Raw genomic sequence first — 18,731 nt, forward strand, 5'->3', positions numbered from 1 at the left:
TCCCTTTCCCTTTCCCTTCTGGCACCTCTCATTTCTCCTTGGAGAAGACAATCAGTGCAGTGTCACAGTCAGGAGCTGCCCTGCCTTCAGCCCTTGCCCATTTGGATGTCCCTTTCTCAGCTCATCCCTGTAAGGGGGAATTTGGGGAGATTTTCCCCACCCCCTGCGAGCTCAGGTCCTTGGATTCTCCGTGGGATGGGAGAAGTTGTTTCCTGTCCCCCACACTGACCTCACATCCCCATCAGAGACCCCCGGGGGTCCAGGCTGTGCCTCCTCCACCCCAAAGGGCTCTGCTCCTGGAAATGGGGGGAAAATGGGATTTTCATGGTGGATCGAGGCAGGCAGACTTGGCTCCCACCCCGGGGCTCTCCTGCCCCTCCAACCCCAGCCAGACACCCCCTGCCCCACTGCCGGGGCTCAGCTCTATTCGGGGGCTCTTTTTTGGGGGGCAGGAGCCTGCAGGGGACAGAGCCAGGGCACCAACACACCCCAAACATCCCGGAGCCCTGTTGGGGAACAGCGACAAGGCGGCGAGCGAGGTGTGAGCATCCCCCCAGCATCCCCAGGCAGGTCGGCGGGGACAGAGCCCTGTCCTGAGGGGTGGCGAGGGAAGAGTTAAAGGGAAGGCGAGCAGATCCTCCTCCATCCTGCCGGTGCTCGCTGTTAGGCTGCTGCTGTGACAGGGGGTGGGGTCGGGGCTGGCCGCCGTTTGCCGCAAGAAGGGGGGGGAAACGTGGCTGCGAATGTGTGTGAGTGTGTGCGTGAGTGTGTGTTGGTGACACAGGACGAAATGAGATAATGAGACCCCTCGGACGGGAGCGGCCGCCCGGCTGCTGCCACCCCTGATCCCGGCCCCATCGCTGCTGCCCGGCATCCCCGCCAAGAGTAAGGCTGGGCGCTGGGAAGAGACTGGGAGGAACTGGGAGAGGGGGGGAGGTGGGATGGGGTGCGGGGTGATGATGAGGGGCGGGGGGGGGTCTCCCGGGGGTGGGGTGCACGGAGGGAGAGGTTTGATCTGATTATTATTGGGGGACCTGATGCTGGAGCTTGGCGCGCCCGAACCACCCACCCAGATGTGATTTGGGGAGGGGGGAGGGGAGGAGGATTTTGGGGAGGGGGTGGGGTGGAGGATGGGCTGGCAGCGCCGATTTCGGGTGTGATGGAGGCCAGGGAGCCGTGTTTGTGCCTAAAGTCGCAGCTGCCCGGATTTGGCCCCGCGGGGCCATCGGGATGTGACAGCACCCAAAAATAGAGTGCGAGGCGGGGAGGAGCGGCGAGGGGAGGGGAGGAGGGACAGACTCGTGTGCCAGTGCCAGGGCCGGGTTCTTCCCCCTCGTCACCTTTCCCTCGCCTTTTCTCATTTATTTCTTTATTTCTTTGCCGTCGGGGAGGGGAGCGGTGCCTGGGGCCGGGGGTTGCATTGGAGGCACGGAGGGGTTGCTGGCGGCCGGGTGATTAACGTGCAGTTGCTGGGAATTATGTCACTGCCTCGGTGCTGGGTGGCCCTCGCCCAGCAGCGGCGGTGGGGAGGGACGGAGGGAGGACGTCATGGCAGGGGGCTCCCCGCCTGAGGCTTCACCCCGGCTCGGCGGGCACCCAGCGTTCCTCCCCATCCCCGCTTGGGACATCACCCCAGGAGGCTTGGCAGGGATGCAACAGCGGCCCCCAGGCCATGGGTGCACGCCCGCCCCGCTGCTCCTGGGGGTCCCGGGCTCCATCCCCCGGGTTGTGGCCGCTCCCGGGGGCTCATCCCGCTCGGAGCAGGGGGAGGGGAAGGTGGGCATCCCCTCTGCCACCTCCCACCCCGGGAGACAGCGGGGCTGGAGCTGCTGCACTGCAGCACAGAGCCCCATCCGCGCCCCTGGGTGTGCCCGGGGCGAGCAGGGACCCCCTTTGCCACCCCGAGCCCTCCTCAGAGCAGAGGAGAGAGCCTGGGGACCTGTGGCTGCCAGCGGCCCCCCCGGGCCACATGGTTCCTCTGCTTCAGAGGAGGGTGTTGGGCTGCTGGATGCTCCACACCCTCCTGGGCATCCCCCTGGGCATTCCTTGAGTATCCCCTGAGCATCCCCCGAGTATCCTCTGAGCATTCCCTGAGCACCCCCTGAGCTTTCCCCCCCGAGCATCCCCTTGAACGTCCCCTGAGCACCCCCTGAGTACCCTCCGAGCATCTCCTGAGCATTCCCTGAGTATCCCCTGGTCATCCCCCTGGGCATTCCCTGAGTATCCTCTCAGTACCCCCTGAGCACCCCCTGAGCATTCCCTGAGTACCCCCTGAGCACCCCCTGAACATCCCCTGGGCATCCCCCTGGATATTCCCTGAGTACCCCCTGAGCATTCCCCCCTGAGCATCCCCTTGAACGTCCCCTGAGCATCCCCTGAGTACCACCTGAGCATCCCCTTAAACGTCCCCTGAGCATCCCCTGAGCATCCCCATCCCCTTCCCCCCGTGTGGAGCTGGGGAGGGAGCACAAGGCCTTGCCAGTGAGCCAGGCACAGACCCTGCTGCCCATCCACAACCTCTTCCCTCTGCTCCACACCCCGTGGAGCCCCAGGCAGCTCCATGAACCCCCGGGCAGCTCCACGGACCCCGAGCAGCTCCGTGGATCCCCAGGGCAGCTCCATGGGTACCCAGGCAGCTCCGTGGATGCTCGGGCAGCTCCGTGGATCCCAGGGCAGTTCCGTGGGTCCCTGGGCAGCTCCGTGGATCCCAGGGCAGCTCCGTGGACCCCTGGGCAGCTCCGTGGATGCTCGGGCAGCTCCGTGGGTACCCAGGCAGCTCTGTGGATCCCGGGCAGCTCCGTGGGTACCCAGGCAGCTCCGTGGATCCCAGGGCAGCTCCGTGGATCCCAGGGCAGCTCCGTGCTCCACGGCAGAGGCTCGGACAGGGAGGGGAGCAGGCAGGAAGGCTGCAGGGAGATGAGCAGTGGAGGTGGGAAGGGCGGGCACGGCTCTAGCGGGGCATTTCTGGCATTTTCTGCCCCACAGCACAATCCCAGGGACGGGGGGGAGATGCCGACAGCTCCCTGAATTCCAGCCGGGAGCCAGAGGTGCAATCGCTGCCGGGGGATGCTGCTTGCCCCGCGGGATAACCTTTGGCATCTCCCTCTGCTCCTAACACCCTCCGGCACATCCTTCACCTCAAAGCTGCTCGGGCAGCGGATTGTGCGAGCGCTGAGCCCTCCAGGGAGGTGCTGGCATGACGGGGAAACGCAGGGCACCCCAAATTTGGGGCAGGCAGGAGCGGGAGGCTGCTCCATCCCCCGGCCGTGCCCTCTCCGGGCGGGCTCGGTTTGTTTATGTGTGGCCCTGGTTGGAGCGGCGATCTGGCGTGGCTAAATATAGCAACGATGCTGTCATCCGAGTTCAGCCTGGCTGGGGAATTTATTTTCTGCAAAGGCTGCGAGGCGAACGGGCTGGGAACAGGCGTGGAAATGCCGGAGCCGTGCGATGATGCCCTGGCTGCAAGGGCAGCGGGCACCTTGTCCCCGGTGTCGCCTTTGTGATGGCAGCAGGGCAGAGGAGGGGTGGTGGAGGGGCTGAAATTGGCCCTGCTGGCTCGCTGGGGCATTTAAACACAGCGCGGTGCCTGTGTGGATTCAGTTCTCCATAAAGGGAAGGGATCCGCTCCTCCTCCTCTGCCTCCTCCTCCTCCAACTCTTCCTTGCTGGCGTCCCCAGGGATCAGCTCCCAGCCCCCTCAGATGGAAAATGAGCATCTGAAAGTCCCACATGTGGCTGTGGGTATCTGGGAGAGAGCAGCAGCTTGTCCTGAAAGAGTGGGGATTGGAGAGCCCCCCGTCCCTGGGGGCTGCAGCATCAGCCCCGGGCATCCCCTGCTGCTTCCATCACCATGAAAAGAGCACCTTTGATCACCCATCCCGGGAAAAAACGGGAAAAAAGGCAGAAAGACAGAAAGACAGGTCCCCTGACTTGCAAAAAAAAAAAACCCAGGCAGATGGGGAGGGTGTTTTCCACACATGCACTGTGAAAACCACGTTGCATCAGCTGTCGGAGCTCCATGTGGATGGAGCAGGAATGTGGATAAACTGGCTGCAAAAAAAGTTTCTGAAGGGAGTTCAGCCTGACAGGGAAGGTTAAGAGTTAAGAGGGTGTTGCTGGAGCTGTTGAAGGGTTTAAAATCTGCTTTCTCCCGGGGCTGTCAGAGAAACCCAGCAAACAAAGGGTGAAATGAGGAGATTTCTTGTTTCCCTTCACAGAGGATCTTTCCCATTAGTCATTCCTGTCACAGGAGCTGGCAAACACGGTTATTATTTGAGGGATCTGAAAGTGAAATGGAGGCACGAGGCCAGGAGCCCAGACATCCCTGTCCCTGGGATTGGGGAGCAGACAGGGACCCCCCAGCCCCTCTGGCTCCCCCACACCTCTGCTCCATCCTGGGTAAAGCCCCTGGATTCATCCTCTGGTTGTGGGAGCTGTTTCCAAGGTCTAGGGAGTGGCACCCCTGGTCCCTCCCATCCCAAACCATTCCAGGGTTCCAGCAGGACAAGGTGGCACCAGGAGCCATAGGTAGGCTGGGATGCTCCATCCTGGAGGTGCTGGTGGATCAAGCACCTTGAGATCCTGCAATAATCCAGGTGCTTCCCCAAAGCATCCAAAACTCAGCTCTTCCTCACCCCACAGCCCCAGGCACCCCCATGGGGGAGAGAGGACCAGGCTGAGCCCCACCATGGGTGGGAGGAAGGTCCAGGGAGCTCCCTGAAGAGCAAGGAAAGCAAAGGTAACTGTAAGGCAGCTCTCAGGAAATTGGGATGGCTCTTGCCTTGTGATCTGGGCTGGAGCCAAGGGCTGTCCTGGCAGAGGGAGCTGAAAGTCCCCTTGAGCCATGCAGGAGCTGGAGGACTGGGGATCAGGTTCTCAGGGATTGTGGCTGAGTTTCCAGCTCACAAAACTGGGGGGTTTGCCATGAAGATGTGGGTCCTGTTGGCTTTTTCTGCTTCCTCAGGCAGAAGGATGAGTTTTGTCTGAGCCTCATTATGAGCCACTCTTATTCCTTCAGGGCCAAATCCTCATCACAGGCCAGTGAGAGGCTCCAGAGCCAGCAGGATGCTCCAGGTCCAGACAGGTGTAATCCCAGAATCCCAGACTCAGGCTGGAAAACACCTCTGGGATCACTGAGTACCAGCCTTTGATCCAACACCACCACCCACCACCCCAACTAAACCAGAGCTCTGAGTGCCACATCTGCTCATTCCTTGGGTAATTCCAGGGACTGTGACTCCACCACCTCCCTGGAAAGCCCTTTCCAATGCTTAGCAACCCTTTCCATGAAGAAACTCTCCCTGGTGTCCACCCTGAGCCTCCCCTGGCCCAGCCTGAGGCCGTTCCCTCTGCTCCTGTCCCTGTTCCCTGGAGCAGAGCCTGACCCCCCCTCGCTGTCCCCTCCTGTCAGGAGCTGTGCAGAGCCACAAGGGCCCCCCTGAGCCTCCTTTGCTCCAGGCTGAGCCCCTGCCCAGCTCTCTCAGCTGCTCCTGGGGCTCCAGACCCTTCCCCAGCTCTGTTCTCTGGATTCTCCAGCCCCTTAAGATCTTATTGTGAGAGGCCCAGAAGTTTCCCCAGCACTGGAGGTGCCCCAGCAAAGCCAGCACAGGGGACACCTGACACCTCAAACCTGAAAAATTCCAGGTGCCATTGGCCTCCTGCCCACCTGAGCACACCTGGACTCATGTCCAGCCCCAGCACCTCCAGCTCCTGTGTCACCAGTGGGCAACAGAGCCTGTTCCCTTTGCAGGGAGCCCAGGAAAAAGGCAATCAGATCATTAACACATGCTGCTCTTCACACAACCAACCTCACAAATATTTATCAGCTGGAGAAACACACACGGGCTCAGAAGTTGCCAAGTAACATAACAAGAGGAGCTTTTAAATAAATATCTGTGCTTCTGTGGGTGAGGAATTAACCAAATCCCTTGGTGTGTGGCCCAAAGAGCTGCTTTCCTCTGGAAGCCCAGCACCAGCAATAAAAAGAATGATCCAAAGCAGGAATGAAAACCTGGGATAAGCAGTGACTGCCTGTCTGTCCAGCTCTGGAGGGAATTCCTGCTGGGAAGGTCTGGGGAGCGATGCCAAAAGTTGGGAGCAGGATGGGATTGGGGGGGTTTATTTAGGAGGGGAGGTGAGAATGAACCCAGTGCACCAGGCTGGGTCTCATCCTGCACCCTGTGTCTCTCTGAACACCCACAGGACTCATCTTCTCTGTAGGCTCAGGATTTCTTGTTGTACAAGGTTGTTTCTATAATCTTGTTGTTGTTCTCCACGTTCCCTCCAGCCTTGAAAGGAGTCCATCCCTTCCTCTCCTTAGCAGCTGGGTATGTCCCAGAAATCCAGCAGGAATATTGGGGTGGGCAATCCCCCTGTCTGTCCAGACAAACTCATCTCCTGCAGCTCAGGAGGGCTTTGGGACCAGCCCAACCCAGCCTGCTGACATTTCTCTGCCTTCCCAGATGTGTTCTGCACTGCCCAGACAGCCAGCCTTGGTTCCCCTGGTGCTAAATCCTATTAAATCCCTGCTGTGAGGTCAGTTTGGAGGTTTTGGGAGTTGTTTGGGGAGGGTCACTGCTGCCAGAGGAGGCCAGGTGGGTTCACAGATGGATTTTCAGTTCCTTCTTCCATGGGGAAACTCTGACTTGTGGGGTTGGGATTTCATGGTTTGGACCTTAAAACCATCTCATTCCACCTCTTTGCCATGGGCAGGGACACCTCCCACCATCCGAGGGTGCTCCAAGCCCTGTCCAGCCTGGCCTTGGACACTTCCAGGGATCCAGGGGCTTCTCTGGGCACCCTGTGCCAGGGCCTCCCCACCCTCACAGGGAGGAATTTTCCCCTAATATCCCATCTGAGTCCCTCTCCAGCTCTGTTGGAGGCCCTTTAGGCACAGGAAGGTGCTGGAAGATCTCCCCAGAGTTTTCTCTTCTCCAAGTTGAACTCCCCCAGCTCTCCCAGTCTGTCACCTCATTTGGTGGAGATGTTCCCATACAAATCCACCATCTCCCCACCACCACCAAGGCCTTGGCCTGGGGGTTTTGCAAGCAAGTTGTAATTTTGGGCCCATATGGGGGCAATTTGGGGGCAATTTAGGGGTTCTTACCTGAACCACAACATGAGGAGACACAACCTGGACATGGAGCTGGTTGGCCAAGTCAGCTTGGAGAGTGGTTTTGGGGGGCAGACACTGCCCAGTCCTGGTGGGCCCAGCTAGGCCCAGTCCTGTGGGCCTGTCTGGGCCCAGTCCTGTGAGCCCAGCTAGGCCCAGTCCTGGTGGGCCCAGCTAGGCCCAGTCCTGTGGGCTTGTCTGGGCCCAGTCCTGGTGGGCCCAGCTAGGCCCAGTCCTGGTGGGCCCAGCTAGGCCCAGTCCTGTGGGCCTGTCTGGGCCCAGTCCTGTGGGCCTAGCTGAGGGGGTGACATGACCCTGACTGGCTGAGGTGATGGTGGTGGCTGTCACCACCCAGAGCAGCTGTAGATGCCCCATCCCTGGAAAAGCTGGGATGTGGGAGCTCCTCCCTGTACCCCAAACCATGGCAGTGCCCCCAGGCACAGCGGGGGAGGAGGTCAGAGCTTTTCTTAGCCCAGCTGCTGGAGCTGGGAAAAGCAGCCCAGCTTTTTGGGCACAGGAGCTCATCTCCTTGGCCCTGCTTTCTAATTATATCAGCTGATCTAGCACAGGCTCCTTCACTCCCCACGGGCTGCTGCCTTCATTCCAGCCCTGGCTCTGCCCTTGGCAAGCTCTTGGAGGAGCAGCCAAGCCATCCCAGAGGAGATCTGGCATGGCAGGAGTGGCTGCCTCACCTCAGACATTCCCCTGCAGTGCAGTCCCTGCCTCCAGCACTGCCAGGAATGGCAAGGGGACAGGGGACAGGAGACAAGGGACAGGTGAAATATGGGTCTCCTTGAGCCAGCTCTCATAAGCTCTTGAGATCTATTTCACACCCAAGAGAGCTCAGCTACCTTAGAAGATATAAAATCAGCAGGATGGCTTCTGTGGCAGTGTTGGAACAAAAGGTTTTAATAAAAAGCAAAATAACAAAACTCTTTACAGAGAAAAACGGAGCCAGGTGCGAGAGGTTCTTGCTCCTGGTAAAACACCTCACAAAAGCCATTATTTCCTTTTGTTCTCTTCTTTTTCTAGTAAATTACTCAGGTGGGACTTTTTGCCTTCTGTCCAATTGGCTATCCTTAACTTTGAGGTGAAGTTCCCCAGGTCCTATGAGATTTCTTTTCACTTAATTGAGGAGAGAAACTTCTGGGCTTATTTCCTTTTTCCAGGGACAAAGGACAGTTTTGTCACTCCATCAACAGGGGGTACATTCCTACATCTCACCCTTTCTATGTATCTAAATGGAAAGAGGAGAAAGGAATATGATTTGAAAAAGTTTAATTTTTGGCTGTAGGAATGGAAACATTCCTGTAGACAGGCACATGCTGGTGACTGTTTTGGCCAGGCTGTGCACCAGTGTGGGATGGGAAGACAGGAAAGGCTGTTCCCATTGTGGGGATTGGCTCCTCAAGGTAGCTCAGAGACACCAGGGCAGAAAGGAGAGGATGAAAACATCCCCCAAAATCATCAGGGATGCTGGGATGAGATGGGCAGAGCTGCATCCCCACAGGCCCCTGCACCCCAAGGCTCTCCTGCCCAGGGGAGGGGGTTCCTGGTGGTCCCTGCCCAGGGGAGGGGGGCTATGGAAAGACCTGGATTTGTTCTTGGCTCAAATCTCTCCCTCCTCCAACAAACACATTTCCCAAAAGGTCTCTGCTAGGAAAATCCACATCCCCACTCAGTGCAGCTCAGCAAGGACACAAACACCTGTCTGCAGGAGCAGGCTGAGCACAGTGCCAGGCTCAGGGAGGCCCAGCTCCTCCAGCAATGTAAATAAATAAATCACTGCTGCCCAGCTGGTGCCCAGCCAGCCCCTGCACAGCAGGACTTTGTTCCTCTCCTGTGCTCTTCCTCCCACCTGCCCCACTCTTCCTCCCTCCCGGTGCTTTCCCAGACCCCAGGACCTGCTCTCTTTGGGGATCAGGGTGTCCCCAACATGCAGGAGTGGTTTCAGTGCCATTGAATCCCAAGTGGAAAGTTTTCAATCTGTTTTGTTCCCTGCTGCTGGCACTTGGTGCTATCCTTGGCGCATTCCTCAACCTCAGTTTCCCTCTGCAGCCTCCCAAGGGCTTGTACAGACTGGGGGCCAATCTGGGGACTAGGATGAGGTATTTCCAAACCAGACCTTGTGGCTGCAGGTGTTTGGGGTGGGCAATCCCCCTGTCTGTTTCCCAGCAGAGCCCAGACAAACTCATCTGCTGCAGCTCAGGAGGGCTTTGGGACCAGCCAAACCCAGCCTGTTGACATTCCTCAGTGCCAGCCAAGAGCTTTGCCTTCCCCTCCACGCTCTCAGGGGCCCAAATTAGCTTTTAATAATAATATTTCATTAGGAAAAAAAAGATTAAATAAATAAATCCCCGTGCAAACAATCCGGCCTTGGCGCCCGCCGGGACAGCAAACACTCCCCGAGGGGCACCAGGTGTGGTGCATTCCTGATAGCTGGAAAAGAAAGGAGCCATTATTCCATTCTTCCCCTCTCTGTGCCATGTCAGGGTGAGCAGGAGCAGCCAGCCAGGCTCCAGGCAGGGCTGGGCTGTGCCCAGCACTCTGGGAGGTGGGTACCTGGCTTTGGGAAGAGCTCCCTGAGCCAAGCCCCGAGCTCCAGAGCTGATTAATGGTGGCGTTTCTTTGTTCCACACGTTTCCTCCTGGCAGAGGTGAGGCATTTCAGGCGATAAAAGGGATCTGTTTGTTTTAAAAACAAGCCCTGCAAGTCACCCCGGTGATCCCTGAGTGCCCACGTTCCTGACACAGCCATCCCAGCCCTTGTGTGGATGCATCTACCACTCAGAGCTTATTCCTCACAGCTGGAAAACTCGATTTTTCCTTCTTTAATGGAGCTTCCCATCAATCCATTGTTGTCTTTCCCTCTCATCCTCGGAAGAAAAGCTAAGAACAGGCAGGACACAGTGTTACAGCCTCAATCCCAGCTTTGACCAGGAAAAAAAGCAGGGGAAACCCTTTCCTCCAGCTCTCCACCCTTGCCTTTGGAGTGCAAAGCGATTTTGCACCCCTCCAGGGTTTAAAAGGCAGGCAGAGATTTGGGCTGCTGGATAATGTTTGTCTGGGCCAGCTGCTGGGATAAAACCAGGGCATCTGGCAGCTCCTGAGCCGGGCAGCCCACCTCCTGCCTGAATTCCAGCACGGCCTTAGAATCACAGAATTCACAGGATTCAGAGAAATTACAGAAATCACAGAATTCACATAATAACAGGATCACAGAATTCACGGAATCACAAAATCTACAGGATCACAGGATCCTAGAATGCACAGAGTCACAGAATTCAGAGAATCACAGAATTTGCAGAACCTGCAGAATTCACAGGATCACAGAATCACAGAAAAACAGGATCACAGAATTTACAGAACCACATAATCTACAGGATCACAGGATTCAAAGAATCCACAGAATTCAGAGAATCACAAAATTCACAGAATTCGCAGAATCATAGAATTCACAGAATTTGCAGAACTCACAGAATCACCGAATTCACAGGATTCACAGGATCACTGAATAAGAGAATCATAGAATCACCAAATTCACAGGATCACCAAATTCACAGGATCATAGAAATCACAGAATCACCATCAGGTTGGAAGAGACCTCCAAGATCACCAAGTCAAACCCAGCCCCAACCCCTCACCCAAACCCTGGCACCCAGTGCCACATCCAGGCTTTGTTAAACACACCCAGGCATGGGGACTCCACCACCTCCCTGGGCAGCCATTCCAGAACTTTATCACCCTTTCTGTAAAAAGCTTTTCCCTGCTATCCAACCTGTATTTCTCTTGGTGCAGCATCCGAGGGGCAGCACGGGGGAGGTGACACCCGCCCCTCCTGGGGACATCCCAGCGGGAGCAGGGTCTCCCTTTCATGCCCCGCTGGGGGATAAGAATCCCTTCATTTCCTTCTGATGCTTTATCCTCTAAGGATCTTGATCCCGGGGCGAGCGACAAAAACACCCTTTAAATCCATCCCAGGGGCTTAGGGGAGGATTAGCAGATGTCTCTGCAGGCTTCCCACCAGGGTGTCCCACCCTCATCCAGCTTCAGGCTTCCCGGAGGAGAAGTGATGGATGGAGCCAGCCTGGCTGGAATTGCCCTCGGGACATTGCTGCATCCCAGGCAAGCCCAGGCTGGCCACTGGCTCCCAAAATTTGCCATCAGTTTTCACCGGAGAGCTGGTTCTGGTGGGTGTCCTGTGGCACAGAGCTCTTCCCAGGGTGTTGTCACAGACATCTTTTATGAAAAATCCTTTCCTTAGGATTTTTTCCTCCTGAGAAGCTGAGAGGCCTCAGGAACAAAATGCAAACAATGATTATCTGCTGCTGTGGAATGCAACAGGTGCATCTGTGATAGGTTCATGTGGTTGTTTCTAATTAATGGCCAATCACAGTCCAGCTAGCTCGGACAGAGAGTCAGAGCCACAAGCCTTTGTTATCATTCTTTCCTATTCTATTCTTAGCCAGCCTTCTGATGAAATCCTTTCTTCTATTCTTTTAGTATGGTTTTAATCTAATATATATCATAAAATAATAAATCAAGCCTTCTGAAGCATGGAGTCAGATCCTCGTCTCTTCCCTCATCCTCAGACCCCTGTGAACACGGTCACAGGGGGTTTTTCCCTGGAATTTTCCAGCAGGGAGAAGCTCCCCCGCTTCCCACCTTTGGGGGATCCCTAGAGAGGAGCCCGGGTAATTCCCCAGTGAAAATCTGACTTCTCACCCCAGCCTGGCTGCTGGGAATCCCCCCTCTCCATCACCCCTTTTGTGTTCACAAGTAATTCATTACTGCCTCGCTTTCCATTCCCAACACTTTTCCTCCTTAATTTGTCTCAGCGCTGGGGTTTTTTTTCCCCCTTAATTTCCCTGCTCCCCCCCACATCCCTTTTACCTCTCCTCAATTCTCAGTCCCGAGGGCTTTTTGACTCTCTGGATGCCTTTCCTCCGGCAAACACAAGCTTGCATAATAGCTGTTGACACCTCAACTTCATTTGAATCGATCTTGTTTGCTAATTAGCTGATTGCAGTAATTGGCATGAATTACCTTGGGGGATTCTGCTTCCCTGGGAGTGGCCAGTGGCCAACATGTCCCAAAGAGGTGGGAATGGCAGCAGGGAGGTGATTCCTGCTCCAGAAACACCTTTTGCAGATAGCCCGGGGATTCCTGGAGCTGCAGAGGAATTTCCAGAGGGGAACCACAGCCTGGTGCTGGGGTTTTTAACTCCTGGAGTGCCTCAGAGCCACCAAAACGTCCAGAGTAGCTAAAATGGGTTAAAGTTCCTGTTCCTGGGGTGAAGGGATGAGGGGATGTGACTCCACTCTGCCTCAAAATGCAGCTGGGGATGACTCAAACGCTGGGTTAAGGACAAACCGAGTGAAGGAGCTTTTCTCAGAGGTCACAATTCCCTTCTGGAAACTCCCTGCCACAAATTCATGGAGGATGAAACAGCATTCGAGTGAGCAAGGAGAGAGCAGGCAGTATCAGGGACAGTGTCCAATGATGGCAGCAAACCTTTGGGGGGATCCAAAGACAACTTTGGGTGGGAGACATCCCTGAGAAGCTCTGGGATGGGAGCAGTGAGATTCTCATCCTCCCAGCCCTTTTCCTCAAGCAGCAGCTGCACAGGGAGGAGGGAGGATCATCCCTGTGCCAGGGGATCCAGTCAGGACCCAACACTGCCCATTGTGAAATTCAGTGACAAAAGGAGAGGGACAGGAAGGGCAGGTAGGGAGTGACAGGACAAAGGGAATGGCTTGAAACTGCCAGAGGGCAGATTTACCTTAAATCCTGGGGAGGAATCCTTCCCTGGGAGGGTGAGGAGCCCTGGCACAGGTGCCCAGAGCAGCTGTGGCTGCCCCTGATCCCTGGAAGTGTCCAAGGCCAGGCTGGACAGGGCTTGGAGCAATCTGGGATAGTGGGAGGTGTCCCTGCCCACATCAGGGGGTTGGAAATGGGATGAGATTTAAGGTCCCTTCCCACCCAAACCATTCCATGCTTCTGGAATAACTCATTTTTTAAACAACACCCCAAAGCAAAGCTCCTCACAGGGGCACATTTCCATCTGTGCTGCTGCTGGGGTCCCCTGCTCCAAACCTGCCCCTGGTGAGGCTGAAGGAGTCTGTGAAATGCTGGTTTTTTAGGAGCCATCTATTTATATTGACAGCTTCCCACGCTCCATCCCTCTAATCCTGCATCCCTTTCTGCCAGGCTAAGCTGCATCATCCCAATTCTCCTTTCCTCACCCCCTTTTTTTTTTTTTTAATATTGCCCTGTAATTATCATCTTTCCACCCTTCTGGGATCTCAGAGAAATCCCAGGGCTTCTTAGAGAGGATGAGCAGCAGCCCAGACCTCTCCTTGTCCTGCTTCCACGGGGCTCTTGGGAGCAAATTAATCTGAACCTGCTGTTTAAAAATGTTTCTCCTCAGGCCATGCCATTTAGTGTCTTCCTGGGTTACTAATGGACTAGAAAGCACTTCCTTGTCCCTGTGCAATATGAGAACATCAGCCTGTTTTTTTCAAAGCCAGAACAGAAATTATTGAGCTTTTTTTTTGTTTTTTTTTTTTTCCTTCGTTGGTATCAGCGATTTTCTGATCCTCAGCTTGAGGACAGGCAATGCTGCTGCTGTTGTTTTGCTCCTCTTAATTTTGTAAAATCAAATTAAAATTAATTTCCTCCCTGTCATCTGTGAATGTCCAGGAGAGACCTGATATGGCCAACTGCAAACTGAATTGTGGAGTAAATTCCAGAGCTTTATTGAGCCAGAATGCCACTAAGTTTAGTTTTGGTTACCAGTGTTGGTTCTTAAGCATTTTGGGTGGGAAAGAGAGAGCCCAAATGAAAACTGAGCTCTGCAAGACCCTTTGGTGGGTCAGGAGGCCACATCAGGTTGGATATCAGGGAAAAAGTTTCTTATGGAAAGGGTGATAAAGTTCTGGAATTGTCTGCCTGGAGAGGTGGTGGAGTCACCATTCCTGGGTGTGTTTAACAAAGCCTGGATGTGGCACTGGGTGCCAGGGTTTGGTTGAGGTGTTGGGGCTGGGTTGGACTGGAAGGTCTTGAAGGTCTCTTCCAACCTGGACATTCTGTGATTCTGTGATCAACCAGAGATTTTATTTTATTTTATTTTATTTTATTTTATTTTATTTTTAATTTTTTTTTATTTTTGATTTATTTTATTTTTTTTTCATTTTTGATTTATTTTATTTTATATTTTATTTTTTATTTTTATTTTATCTTATCCTTTATTTTATTTTATTTTTTATTTTTATTTTTTAATTATTTTATTTTATTTTTTAATTTATTTTTTTAATTTTTGATTTATTTTATTTTATATTTTATTTTTATTTTATTTTATACTTTATTTTATTTTACTTTATTTTATTTTATTTTTTTATTTTAAGACATTGCAAACACACAAGAAGCAGCTGGTTCCACCTGTGGGGTCCATGGGGGGATTTTGTGGTGACTTTGATCAGAGGGGTGAAGAGGCTGGGTTAGACCCGGCCAGGGGATGGAAATCCCAATTTCCCACTGCACAGGAGCTGTGCTGTGGAGCTGTCACCCAGTGAGGGTGACAAGTGACACAAGTGGAGGTGGCTGGAAGGGCTGAGCCCGGGGAGGAGCTGGCAGAAACCGCAGCAGGAGAAGGAGAATTCAGAATTCTCTGTTTCCCCCCTCCCCCGAAGGTCTGCGGGGTTGGACACAATGAAATTTGGACACAATGAAATTCCCTCCTCCCTGCCCTGCCCGAGGCAGCCACATCCCAGGAGGAATTCAATGCTGCCTCCGGCTCCATTCAAAACACGCCAGGGTCAAACCTTTATGAGGCAACAAAGAAAATAAACCCCAAGACAAAAAGCTATTCTGGAGGAGGGCAGGGGAAGGAAACAGCTCCCAAAATATCAGTGGGAACCTTTCCTCTGAGCCCAGCTGTGCGGTGGGGGTCTCTGCTCTGGTGGGACTGAGCAGGGCAGGTGTGAGCAGATCCTTCTGCACCTTCCTCTTGGTGGGAGAGGTGCAGAGTTTTGGGAATGTTGGGTGAGGATCATGAGGATCTGGGTGCTGGAGAGGGGACAGATCTTGGTGGGATGGCTCCTGCAGGGAAAAGGGGTTGGCTGGCACCAAAGGATCAGGGACCCCTCCTCTGCCCCATTTCCTGTGGTCACCACTTCCCTGGTGGCTGTGAGGGCTCCTGGTGGCTTTCAGAGGTTGTGTTGCTCCTGGCTGTGACCCCAGAGGCAGCTGGACAGACCCGAGGTCCCAACACCTCCAAAATAATTTAGGGTTTTTTTCCTTTTATTTCTGTTTTTTAGCTGGGAGCACTGAGTGAGGCTTTTTGAGAGGTTTTTTGGAGTTGCTCCCATGTGGGTTAAAGCTCTGGCACCTGGAAGGGATGGGAGAGGAAATATCAGTGGGAACCTTTCCTCTGAGCCCAGCTGTGCGGTGGGGGTCTCTGCTCTGGTGGGACTGAGCAAGGGAGGTGTGAGCAGATCCTTGTGCACCTTCCTCTTGGTGGGAGGTGACCAAAGGGCAGAGTTTTGGGAATGCTGGGTGAGGATCATGAACGTTGGGTGAGGATCATGAATGTTGGGTTAGGATCAGGAGGATCTGGGTGCTGGAGAGGGGACAGCTCTTGGTGGGATGGCTCCTGCAGGGAAAAGGGGTTGGCTGGCACCAAAGGACCAGGGACCCCTCCTCTGCCCCATTTCCTGTGGTCACCGCTTCCCTGGTGGCTGTGAGGGCTCCTGGTGGCTTTCAGAGGTTGTGTTGCTCCTGGCTGTGACCCCAGAGGCAGCTGGACAGACCCCAAGTCCCAACACCTCCAAAATAATTTAGGGTTTTTTTCCTTTTATTTCTGTTTTTTAGCCAGGAGCACTGAGTGAGGCTTTTTGAGAGGTTTTTTGGAGTTGCTCCCATGTGGGTTAAAGCTCTGGCACCTGGAAGGGATGAGAGGAAATATCAGTGGGAACCTTTCCTCTGAGCCCAGCTGTGGGATGGGGGTCTCTGCTTTGATGGGACTGAGCAAGGGAGGTGTGAGCAGAGCCTTGTGCACCTTCCTCTTGGTGGGAGAGGTGCAGAGTTTTGGGAATGCTGGGTGAGGATCAGGAATGTTGGGTGAGGATCAGGAGGATCTGGGTGCTGGAGAGGGGACAGCCCTTGGTCCCTGCAGGAGGGCAGGGCAGTCCCTGGGTCACCCTGGACACAGACAAGCTCTGCTTGGAGCACAGCAGGGAGGGATGGTTCCCCCAGAGCCCTGCTGTGCCTCAGGGTTTTGTGGTCTGTGATGGGTGAGTCAGTGGGAGCAGGAAAAGCCTGGCTATTTTTAGGATCACTTGGTGACATTTTGGAGGGGTTTAACCCCTCTTGCTCCTCCCCCAGAGGCATCTCAGCAGTGCCTTGGTTGAAGAAGGAATAAAAGAATTTTTCCAGGGCAAACAGGTGCCAGCCTCACGGGGTGGAGCTTCCTGGGATGAGGAGATGAGGGAGGATCACGGGGACCGGCACGAGGCTGCCAAGAGCCACAGAGACAAAGCAAGAAGCCATGGCCAGAGAGAATCCCAGAATTGTTCAGCTTGGAAAACAGGATAATCCATCCAACCATTCCCCCAGCACTGCCAAGGCCACCACTGACCATGTCCCCAAGTGTCACCTCCTGTGGAGGTGTTTGAGGGTCCTCAGGATGAGGGAAGAGATGAGAATCTTGACTCCACGTTTCAGAAGGCTGATTTATTATTTTATGATATATATTATATTAAGAGAAAATGATGTATTAAAACTATACTAAAAGAATAGAAGAAAGGATTTCATCAGAAGGCTGGGAAGGAAAAAGAAGGAATGGAATGATAATAAAATCTTGTGACTGACCAGAGTCTGAGACAGCTGGACTGTGATTGGCCATTAATTAAAAACAACCACATGAGACCAATCACAGATGCACCTGTTGCATTCCACAGCAGCAGATAATCAGATAACCATTGTTTACATTTCATTCCTGAGGCCTCTCAGCTTCTCAGGAGAAACAATCCTAGCAAAAGTATTTTTCATAAAATGTGTCCATGACAAAATCCACATTAAATCCCTCCAGGGATGGGCACTCCAACACTGCCCTGGGCAGCTGTGCCAATGCTTGACCACTCTTTTGGGGTGGAAAATTCCCCAAATATCCAATTTAAACCTCTCCTGGCCCAGCTTGAGGCTGTTTCCTCTCATCCTATCCTTGTTCCCTGGCTGTCCCCTCCTGTCAGGAGCTGTGCAGAGCCACAAGGGCCCCCCTGAGCCTCCTTTGCTCCAGGCTCAGCCCCTGCCCAGCTCCCTCAACCCCTCCAGGAGCTCCAGACCCTTCCCCAGAGCTCTGTTCCCTCCCCTGGGCTCTCTCCAGCCCCTCCAGATGTTTTTCCCAAGCTTTGCCTGTTCCTTCTCCGGGCACCCCGAGGTCTCTCTGCCCCAGGGTGATTCCCCTTCTCTAAACGCACATGGATCAAGCTTTAAAGCTCCTCAGCGAGTCATGGAGAGCTTTCCCAGAGTTTTCTTTCCTCCTGGCTTTAAGGGCACAGCAGCGTGGCCACGTCCCTTCCACCTGCAAAAGTGACACCAGGGGACTCCTCCAGCTTCCAGGGACAGCATTTCCCCTCCCTGTGTCCAGGGAAATCACATTTGGGGTGGCCTGGGATGCACCAGGCTGCTGCTCCTGGCCTTACCAAGAAATTGGGGCCTTCAGCATCTCCTCATGGGATGTGCAGCCTCTTCCTTCCCACAGCCTGCCCAAAAAATCAGCCCCATCTCCCCCTCCCCACCATCCCACCTTCCTGCTGGAGATGGATTTCTGGTCCTACCGTGCAGATTTAGCTGCTTTCCTGACAGCTGATCCATGCTCAGCCTGGAAAACTCCACAGTTTTGTTTAGTTTAGCAAAATATGAAGGGGTTTGGTGGTTTGTGTGGCTGGCATTGTTAGGGGGACTTGGTTTTTTGGGTCTTTTTTTGGTTTGTTTTTGTTATTTGGGGAGGGGGGGGGATTTTGGATTTTTTTTATGGTTTTTGGGTGGTTTATTTTGCAATTTTTTGGGTTTTTGTGTTTTGGTTTGGTTTTTGTTTTAGTTTTTGTTTTATTTTTTTGTTTGGTTGTTTTTTGGGGGATTTGGGGGGTTTTGTTGGGTTTTGGGGGGTAGGGGGTTTTTTGGGTTTTTTTTGGTGTTTTATTTTGGGGTTTTTTTGGGTTTTTGTGTTTTGGTTTGGTTTTGGTTTTTGTTTTAGTTTTTTGTTTGTTTTGGGGGGGATTTGGGGGTTTTTGTTGGGTTTTGGGGGGGTGGAGGGGTTTTTTGGTTTTTGGAGGGTTTTGGGTGTTTTATTTTTGGGGTTTTTTTGGTTTTTTGTTTTGGTTTGGTTTATATTTTGTTTTGGTTTTGATTTAGTTTTTTTATTTGGTTTTTTTGGGGGGATTTGGGGGTTTTTGTTGGGTTTTGGAGGGGTGGAGGGGTTTTGGGTGTTTTATTTTTGGGGGGTTTTGGGTGTTTTATTTTTGGGGTTTTGGGGTTTTTTGTTTTGGTTTGGTTTTTTTGTTTTTGTTTTGGTTTTGTTTTAGTTTTTTTGTTTGGCTTTTTTGGGGGGATTTGGGGGTT

General features: G+C 53.6%; 1 protein-coding gene across 2 annotated transcripts in view; it reads left to right on the top strand.

Annotated features, from left to right (window-relative positions):
• Window positions 1-697: 697 nt before the first annotated feature.
• The window catches only part of LZTS3 (leucine zipper tumor suppressor family member 3), a 55,466-nt gene continuing 37,432 nt past the window's right edge, over window positions 698-18,731 (top strand). For both annotated transcript variants that reach the window (XM_071447483.1, XM_071447485.1), the window contains exon 1: window positions 698-885. The gene's annotated coding sequence lies outside the window, so the exon portion shown is untranslated. The remainder of the gene's footprint in view (window positions 886-18,731) is intronic.

Source organism: Agelaius tricolor, unplaced genomic scaffold (genome assembly GCF_023055355.1).
Source record: "Agelaius tricolor isolate 1412-34295 unplaced genomic scaffold, bAgeTri1.0.p SCAF_24, whole genome shotgun sequence".
Classification (NCBI taxonomy): domain Eukaryota; kingdom Metazoa; phylum Chordata; class Aves; order Passeriformes; family Icteridae; genus Agelaius; species Agelaius tricolor.